Here is a 9,379-nt window from a genome sequence, read left to right as displayed (position 1 = left end):
AGCGTGTCTGGTATTCAAGTCAGCCTAAATGCTGTCATGTTACAACCCTCCCTGCTGCTCATGTCTCACTTCACAAATCTTAGCGCTAAACTGTAAACAGAACTAACCTGAAACATACGGAAGACTCTATTCTTGATGTTTATTCTCTTAGAGATTACATGTCTTGGTAACAAGCCTCACCTAAGGCCCTCCTGCCCTGGGACCATGACTGTAGGGGTTTTAGAGTCATTTCCAGTTGCTCGTTGTTGCTAATTACTCTAGAGCTACAGGTCATCTACCCAGCTGTGAGTAGGGTCTAACCATGAAGTCAATACTATCAATATGGGCAGCTTCTTGGTCCATGGGATTGTGTAAAAAGGTGTTTTCAGCGGTGAACTACTCGTTGCATGCTTAATATTGCATATTTTGATATTGACTTGGCTGCATTGCCTTACCAACCTATTGGTCAACCTCAAGCAGGTGACAACTCTCTTTTCAGATTGTGATTGGTTGCCTTTCTTCCTTCTGAATGTGTTGACATGTTTTCTTCAGTTTGCTTAACATATTTCTGGTCAGAAATCCAGATGTGAGGTGACACATTCTTGCAGCTTCCGTAACACTAACGTTTTTGCTGTATTTTTTTTTTTGCCAATATACCTGCTGCTGATGTATTCCCCCCCACAATTGTCGAAGGGTCATGAGCCATTGAAGGTCTTTGTGCAGCGAGACAGGAAATGTCTTTTTATTAGCCTCTGAAAACCTCAAAAATGACCAGCCATTACCAGGACCTCGGTGTTTGCTTTGAGGCAGTAATATCTCTCCCTTTTCTCTGAAAGGATGACGAGTTGACTGTCTCTCCATTCCTGTTCTGAAAGGCTGACACATTGACCATTTCTTCAGTTGTTGGTGACAGACACTGCTGATATTTTCCTAAGAGATGTTCTTCTTCCTGACAAAAGAACAATGTCCTGTCACTTTTGTATCCTGTCACAGGTAGACACCTCTATGGTGTGACATAGTAAAGGCAGCACATTACAGGTGTTAGCGATTATTATCTAAGGTTTTGCTTTGACAGATACATTGTATGGCTGTTACCCGAGACAGTCCTACCTGGAGGTATTCAGGTAAAGACGTCTTACCTGAGGCTCCCAGCTCCTGTGGGGGAGACCTTGATGAGTTGGCTGACACCAACACTCTCCCAAGAATGCTACTAAGGTATTTGGGTCTAAGATGGGTCTTGAGGCATCTCTTGAAGGCTGATAGGGTTTCTGTTGACTAGATGTAGAAATGTTAATTATCGAGTGCTAATTAGTTGTTCATTGATTATCGTTTCCAGGGAAGTTGTACCTGAGGAAGGAGAAGGATATGAAGCCAAGCACAAATTTTTCTGCACTCATCTCGTATTTCCTAACAGCTCGGATAAGAGCCTGCGATTGCCATTAGTAATGAGTATTTTTCTCTGCTGTTTTGCTCCTTATGAAAGCCAATTACTATGTATCAAGAATTCCAAAGCAAGCCATATTTATTTACGTGGGTGGGCACAAAGGTCAGCCATTTGCCAAAGAGAAAACAGCTAAGGCGGCTATAGTTTAGCAGTGTAAATTAGTTAACAGGCACAGTATAATTGATCTACCTGCCTTGCCGCTGCAGAAATGCTCAGGAAAACACACCCCCCTCTCCCATGCACCACAGGAGGTCCCATCGTCCAATCAGGAGGAGAGGCCCACAAACTGAAATTTACCTCGGTGTGAGAGTGTGGAGGCGTCAGATAGCATCCTGCAGACAGTTGCCCTACACTTGCATTTGAGGGACTGTCGCCCCCCAGGCTCCAGCGTTGTCACGGCGACGTCAACGCGCCACATTGCTCCTTACCGCCGTAGGCGGGAGGCACGTCTGCTCGCCATGGGCAGATAATATGGATTCTGTGGCCCCATGTTCATGGGGGAAATGTCAGACAGTGGTGAGCCACTCTCCCCGAGGAGCCTAGATAATACAGACTGAAAAATCATTATGGGATGCCATGCACCTGCTTCAAGAATATTTTAAAAGATTTTTATTCTGCAAAACAGGTGAGCAAGAACGCAGGCGCCGTAAGCAAACAAATGCATCACATTCTTCTTCCGGAAAGTGAAAAGTAGCGTGTTGGAACATTTGCATGTTTGTCTCAAGTCATAAACAGCAGCAAGGAGTCTATGATGGAGTGAGAGCGATTCCAGCAGATTGTTTAGAGGAAAACAATTTGCATTTTACACTCAGTTCAAGCCATCCTGACAGGTTGGTTGCCATGCCAACCATGCAGGACCCCCACCCCCACACTAACACACACATAGGTGCAGAGTGCCAGATGACCATGGCAGTTTAACACTCCAAACTTTCCACACGTTTCTGTCTCCACCCCCTGCAGCGACACCACCTCCTCACCCTCGCATGCACACTGTGGTCCAAATGCCCCGGATGTTGACAAATTTCCTCTCAGATGCAATACTAACAGTTATAATAAGTATTAGCTATGATAAGTAATTAGCTATTAGGTTTGCATGTTTTGAAGTGAGACCATATCACAGTTTCCATTACCTCCAGCTCCTTTATACAGCAGGGCCTGCCTATCTGCAGGCCAGAGTACCCTCTGCATCGCCTCTCCCTCCTGCTCACTCCTCCAGGTTCTGTGTAATCTGGCTTCTTGGGTCTGCTGGTTCACGCCGCTGTTGTCATTGTGATGCTGTGTTAGCAGCACCGCTAACAGTGTGCAGACAGGGCATCGGCCGTATATGTGGGCTGTGCAGTCTACTGTGCAGTCTACGGCCACTTTGGTTTCCAAAGTTCCTGATAACAGCCACAGAAATACCATGAGTCCTGTGATCCTGAGGGGGCGTGGCTTTATTCCCAACACAAACCCCCTCCCATCCAAAACTTTCCCCACCCACCACACCTTTTCAGACAGTTTGGCTGTCTACCCCAACTCACCTGATCCCTTATATATCCCATAGCTCTCTTTCAGCCTAGGAGGTGTATTATAATGCGCCCTACTGACATCCTTGGAGTTAACTGCGTACTTTAAATGTGCCCCTGTGTTTTTATGGGTTGTGGAGACCAGCCAGCTAGCTTGATAAGTAGCACCCATTCAGCAGCAGCTCTCGGAAATACATCAGGACTGCTTGTGAATACATATTTATACATGAGGACAGAGAGAGAGAGAGAGAGAGAGAGAGAGACCGTCAGGGTCTTCAGGCTTGCTGGGTGACATGATACAGTCTGACTGGCAGTTAGTAACCTAGGGTGGGGGGGGGGGGGGGGGGCTAGTATGAGGCAGAGTTTGGGGGATTATCTGGGAGCAGAAGAGAGACTGAAAGAGAAGCTGATGGTGGGAAGCCGGCTCAGGGCATGTGAAGCTCATACAGGTCGGTGGAGGTGGAGTTGGGGGGGGGGTTGGAGGGGGGTGCGATTTCTTGCAAAGTGTGGTTGTTGTCTGTAAGGCACCCTGCTGAATGGTGTGCAGCAGGGGGAGACATAGCAATTAGTGTGCTGCTGGCCCCATTTCGACCCGTTTCCGTATGCCAGCTTTGCTCGCACCCGGGGTAAAGTCTGGGTGGGTGTGTCTTGCCGAAACGGCGGTGAGCATGTGGGGAACCTGACCCAATGTCCGACTGAGACTCCTGCAGGATACATGACACTAACCTGGAGTGACAGAGGCTAATAATGTCTGCTTCCATAATCCTCTCTCTCCCAAGGCCTCGTGGGAACCTTTAGAGGCCCGGAGGACATCGGAGCAGCCTGGACCTCTGATATTGCACATAGGGCTGTCTTTTCTCTCTCCACAGCGCCACCTCCAGCATGGTGCCAAATCTGTACTCCTCAGTTTAATGGCCTAGAACCACTGCCTGAAACGTTTTTTTTTTTTTTAGTGCTTGCAAATTCACCCGGCCAATCAGCACTCAGGAATCCGGCCTTGTAATATATTGGCCAAAAGCTGACCTAGGTCACCCAACATGGTTAAACAGCTGAAGACTGGCCTCAATGTATAAACCGTAAACTCATCTCCTAACTGCCGTCATTCCCCTGAGAAAGGCACTTAACCCTGGTCTCTGTGGTAAAGATGCGGCTGCCCTTCTGAGTCCCCTCGTACCTTTGTGTTCAACTCCACACAAATGGCTTTAAATAGAGCATCGATGCTGCAGAATGATACTTTACTGGGAAACTGCTTGCAGGTCTCACTTGCATCACTTGCTCCCATCATGCATTGCAGTGTTGTAAACCTCACCAGATCCTGCTGCCAGCTGGTTACACTCTCATGTTGGTGTAATGTCTCTGCAGCGCCGGTGTAGATCCTTTCCTGGGAGAATGTTGCTGTAAACACAGAGACGCGGGCCACTCAGGATCCACAATGTGTTGAAACAATGACGCTTCTTCCAAGATAAACTCAAGCTTGGAAGACTGGGTCCCTCCCTCTCAGGCAGACAGTGCAGCCACCCCAGGAGGTAGAAAGATGAACCTCACAGAAGCCCCAACCTGAGCCCTCAGAAGCAAGGCAAATGCTAGGAGTCCATCTCTAGCTGGATGGAGTTGTCTCCATTCAGTGAAGATTATTTGGAAATATTATAGTGTATGTGTGGAGTGTCACTTTGGGTGGATTTTGAGATCCATTAATGTGCATTAAACCCACGTTTGAAATGAAGGAACATACATAAAAATGAACGAGCCTTTGGTCCTTGATGGAGACTGCTGCCATGGAGCTGCAATGACTGTTGTAAGTAGAGTAATGCATGATGATGTTATGTCAAAAATAAATTGAAGATGAGCCACCTGCTGGACATGATGAGTACTACAACTATAGATTACAGCTTATTATAAATTACTTTAAATCGGCCTGATGTTGCATCACAAAATGTGTCTTTGAATAAGAAACAATCCCTCAACAATGTTTTCTTACATGTCTCTTAGCGATGTAACTCCTGACCTTGACTCATACAGGCAGAATCAGTTGCATAAATACGAAATCCTCTGAAGACAGATGTCATCATATTTGATTTATATTCACTCAGGAGCCCTGAAGTACATTTGGTCTCATACTGCAACCAAATTTGGGGCAGGCATATCTCGCCATTCTGACTTCTTCCCTCCACTCTGCACCCTCTACTGTTAAGACCAGGTACTGCAGTACACCACATCACAGAGGAGAGTGTAGAAACTCACAGTAATCTACACTCCAGGGTTCAGTTGTAGGCTTGTGACATAGACGCAAGATGGCCTTAAACAAACTTTTAATTTATGGTTCATTTCAAGTCTTGATAAAGTGACACAGAAATTGAATTAGGAGAAAATTAACAGGCTAAATAAGTACTTTGTGCTTGTGTGTGGGAAGGCTTTTGCAATTTATCTGGCTGTATATATTACATTCATTAGGTGGATGATTCTTCAGTGCAAATACAGCAGGTGACCTTAAAGTGTGTTTGATGAAAACAAACAGTATCACTATGTACCGGAAAGTTAGGGCATTTCTGTAATTACAGCAGACAGCTTCAAATGTATACAGTTGTTAAAAAAATGACCTACTTATTTATATGAGGGTGGTGCTGTGGGTTGAGCTGATGTCTGACACCTCCGGGTTGGGGATTCGAAGCCCGTCTCTGTTCTATATGTGTGGGGCTTGTGTGCTCTCCTCGTGTTGTGGAGCTTCCATGTTCTCCCCATGTTGTGTGTGGAGTTTGTGTGTTCTTCCCATGTCGTGTGTGGAGTTTGTGTGTTCTTCCCATGTCGTGTGTGGAGTTTGTGTTCTTCCCATGTCGTGTGTGGAGTTTGTGTTCTTCCCATGTCGTGTGTGGAGTTTGTGTTCTTCCCATGTCGTGTGTGGAGTTTGTATTCTTCCCATGTTGTGTGTGGAGTTTGTGTTCTTCCCATGTTGTGTGTGGAGTTCTGTCTGTGTTTTGCAGGTTTCCTACATGTGGTTTGGTACATTTTTGACTCTGCATTGCCTGTAATGCATGTATTAGACATGCAGTGGACTGGCATCCCATTCAGGGTCTACCCCAGCCCCGTGACGGACTGGCATCCCGTTCAGGGTCTACCCCAGCCCCGTGCCCTGTGACGGACTGGCATCCCGTTCAGGATCTACCCCTGTGCTCAGTACTGCATGGGATAGGCTGTAGACTCTCACGCGTATTTGCATATATCCATTGACTATTTCATATTTTGTACATATTAATAAATGTGGCACGGGGGGGCAGTGGTTAGTACTATTGCCTCATACCTCTGGGACCAGGGTTCGAGTCTCTGCCATGGCTCCATGTGTGTGGAGTTTGCATGCTCTCCCTGAGTCATCATGGGGTTTCCTCTGGATACTCCGGTTTCCCCCCACAGTCCAAAAACACACTGAGGTTAATTGCCGGTACCAGATTATCCATAGGTGTGAGTGATTGGTGTGTGAGTATCCCCTGTGATGGACTTGTGCCCCACCCTGGGTTGTTCCCTGCCTTGTGCCCATAGGCCCTGAACCCCCCCTGCCCCCAACCTTGAATAGGACAGAAAATGGATGGATGGGTGTTACATGTCTCATCCTGTCCTTTGTTTGTTTGCGACTCTTGGGGAGCTGCTGTCCCAAACTCATTGTACTGTCATGTATGAATGAAGAACTGAATCTTGAATCTTGAACCCTGAATGAGATAAGGTATTTGAACGATGTTTGGATACGTTAACACTGTAAAGGCTTGAAATGAAGCTGAATATTAAAGACAAAATAGATATTCAATTGTTTGTAATTATATTCAGATGCAAAATTAGAAGACGTTTATTCTCCAGAAGGAAATCTGTGTGTATGTATGTGTGTATAGGTGTGTGTGTTTGTGTGTCGGTCAGATTGTACAGTAATGTAAATGTACCCACAATGTGATAAAAACCTGTTATTTGGATGTTGTGGGGGGGGGGGGACATTTTTTCCTCACAAACGCAATTTTCTAAAAATCTGTGACTGCAATCAAAAAAACAAAAAATGCCAAAAGTCTTGTATTTTGTTACTTATGGTTAAGGTTAGGGCTGGGTAGGGCTTAAGGTCATTAGTGGGATTATGGTTTTACCCATAGAAATGAATGGATGGTCCCCACAAAGATGTGAGTACAGGTGTGTGTGTGTGTATGTGTATGTAAATGTGTGTGTGTATTTATTTGTGTGTTTGTGAATGCCTCACGCACACACTCCGTCTGCTGGAGATAAACAGCCATCGCCTCATTGTCCTGGGCATCTGCTGCCACATGCTTTGGCAGGAGCGCATCTGGCTCAGCTTTGAGAAAATCTGGATAAGTGACCCGTTCAGGTCCCACCTCAACCGCCAGGTACATCCAGTGTTACATCGCAGGCAATGTGAAGGATGTGACCACATCTCCCTTTGCTTTCAGCTGAAGCAGCTATTCATTTACTGCCATGTCCCAGATTATAAAATAAGGTGACATTTGTCGCAATGTCATGAGAAAAATGCTACTCCGTTTTTACTTTGACTTCTTGACGTGTTTAGAGGAATTTACACAACATCCTGAAAATGAATGATGAAGCCACATGACCCTGACGGGAATCGCTGCACCGTGAGTGATAAATGCTGCCAGGTGGGCGGGCAGTGGGGGCCTCTTTGCTGTAACTAGTAAGGTTGCTCATTTTTTGAAGGAACTGAGACTGATATATTGGCTGTTCTTTGCCTTTTTTTTAGTTTGACCCACACGACCGCCTCCGCAGCATTTGTTTCCCAGCCTTTGCCACCATCGTGCCCCCGCAAGCTGCGAGCCGCCTTGGCTTCCTGTCCCTGCTCCGGGGCCCGAGGCACTTTCCATCCAGTAAAGAGGAGAGAAGCAGACGGTGACTCCAGAAACTCTCTGCAGGCTTCAGCTTCCCCCGTGGGCGGGTCTGCATGATCACTCTGTGCCTACCGGACCCAAGGTCGAGTTTCTGAACTTGGTTGTGCACAGTGGCGGCGTGTCTGATGCAGTCATGCCAACCTAGCTGCAATGATCACGGTCATATGGGCGATAAAAAAACTGTTGGGGGGGGGGGGGGGGGGAGAGCGTGGTAGGTGCTGACGATAGTAAAAATTGTTAAGGGAGGGTATAGTATAAATTGTCAGCTGGGGAAACCCTCTCAAAAGATGTTGCTCTGTGCAATTGCCAGCATTCGCCACTGTAAGGGCAGTGCACATATGCACTGCCCTTACAGAAAATGTCATCAAGATTATTCAGTGATATTTACTTGATATTTCACACATTGATTTAAAATGCTTTGCTAAGACGATGTTTTCATGTTGCCAGCGTAGATTTTGACCCCTGTACTAATGACAGATTAAATTAGGGAAAGGTAGGCCTACTTATTGTTCTAAATAATAGAAACAATAGGAAATAGTATCTTATAATATCTTTAAACTGTTTAAACAGCCCAAAATAAACAAATTAAGATAATTTACACATGCTATAGTAGGGAAATGATCCCGGTGCAGTTTACAGACAACAAGGGACTCTACTGTAAACTGAAGACGCAGAAAGCCATAAACTATAGGGCCCATGAGGGGTGAAAATGAGGCATGATGGTTAAATTATGATAGAAGCTGAAACTACATGGGAGAAAAGTCAAGTGGATACAAACAAATTTGTACAACAATCAAACCGAACCATTAATAGGTAACACAGGCAAGAATCAAATGCAATGACCAGTTGAGGAACAGGACAGGGGCAGGAACTTACATGCACAGATAATGAGGACATGATGAGGGAAAGGTGTGGGCCATTGCTAATTACGCCTCTGGCCTGCCGCAAACTCACAACAGTAGGGATGCTCAGGTCCAGCCATCTGCTTACTCCATTAAGCCACACAGCAGCCTGTGGAGCAGGGTAACAAACTAGAAAACAGGACAATGCCAACCTAAGGAAACATCGGGACAACAGGATGATCAGCGACATCTGCTGGTCAAACGGGAAAATGACTGACCGAACAGGACAAGACAGGAACCAATCCTGACATGGCACAGGGCTGAAAGGAGAACTCAGATTAAAAGTAGATTAAATTCAGTTGTAAAGTAAATTACTGCAATTTAATTAAGTTCTCATTTGGAAGAAATTAATTCAATTTCAGGAGAACCGTAATGTGCAGTTTGAGAAACGCAGTTTTAAACATATTGTCCCTTGTACTCATTATCCCTCGTATCACAGTGTTCCCACCCACAATCATAATGAGATTATTATTAAAAGCATATTTTTATTTTTCCTGCAGGACTTTGGCATTCCGCTGCCATACTTCATACTTAGTGTATGCTTTCCGGATGCGTCAGCTTGATGCCAACATTATAACTATGAAGACTACAAAATAATTATGTCATTAGCGACGCTGTAATAAATAAATGATGAATGTCGTAAAATGACTGCAAAAGTACATG

At 45.5% G+C, this 9,379-nt stretch overlaps 1 long non-coding RNA gene across 1 annotated transcript; it reads left to right on the top strand.

Annotated features, from left to right (window-relative positions):
• The first annotated feature begins 3,290 nt into the window (after positions 1 to 3,290).
• On the top strand, positions 3,291 to 9,310 carry LOC140592262 (uncharacterized). The gene is made up of 4 exons (XR_011992564.1): positions 3,291 to 3,377; positions 7,481 to 7,568; positions 7,670 to 7,896; positions 9,217 to 9,310. It is a non-coding gene; the product is annotated as an uncharacterized lncRNA (long non-coding RNA).
• Positions 9,311 to 9,379: the final 69 nt, after the last annotated feature.

Source organism: Paramormyrops kingsleyae, chromosome 8 (assembly GCF_048594095.1).
Source record: "Paramormyrops kingsleyae isolate MSU_618 chromosome 8, PKINGS_0.4, whole genome shotgun sequence".
Lineage (NCBI taxonomy): Eukaryota > Metazoa > Chordata > Actinopteri > Osteoglossiformes > Mormyridae > Paramormyrops > Paramormyrops kingsleyae.
The sequence above is the reverse complement of the archived record's forward strand: the minus strand, read 5'-3'. Positions and strand labels throughout refer to the sequence as shown.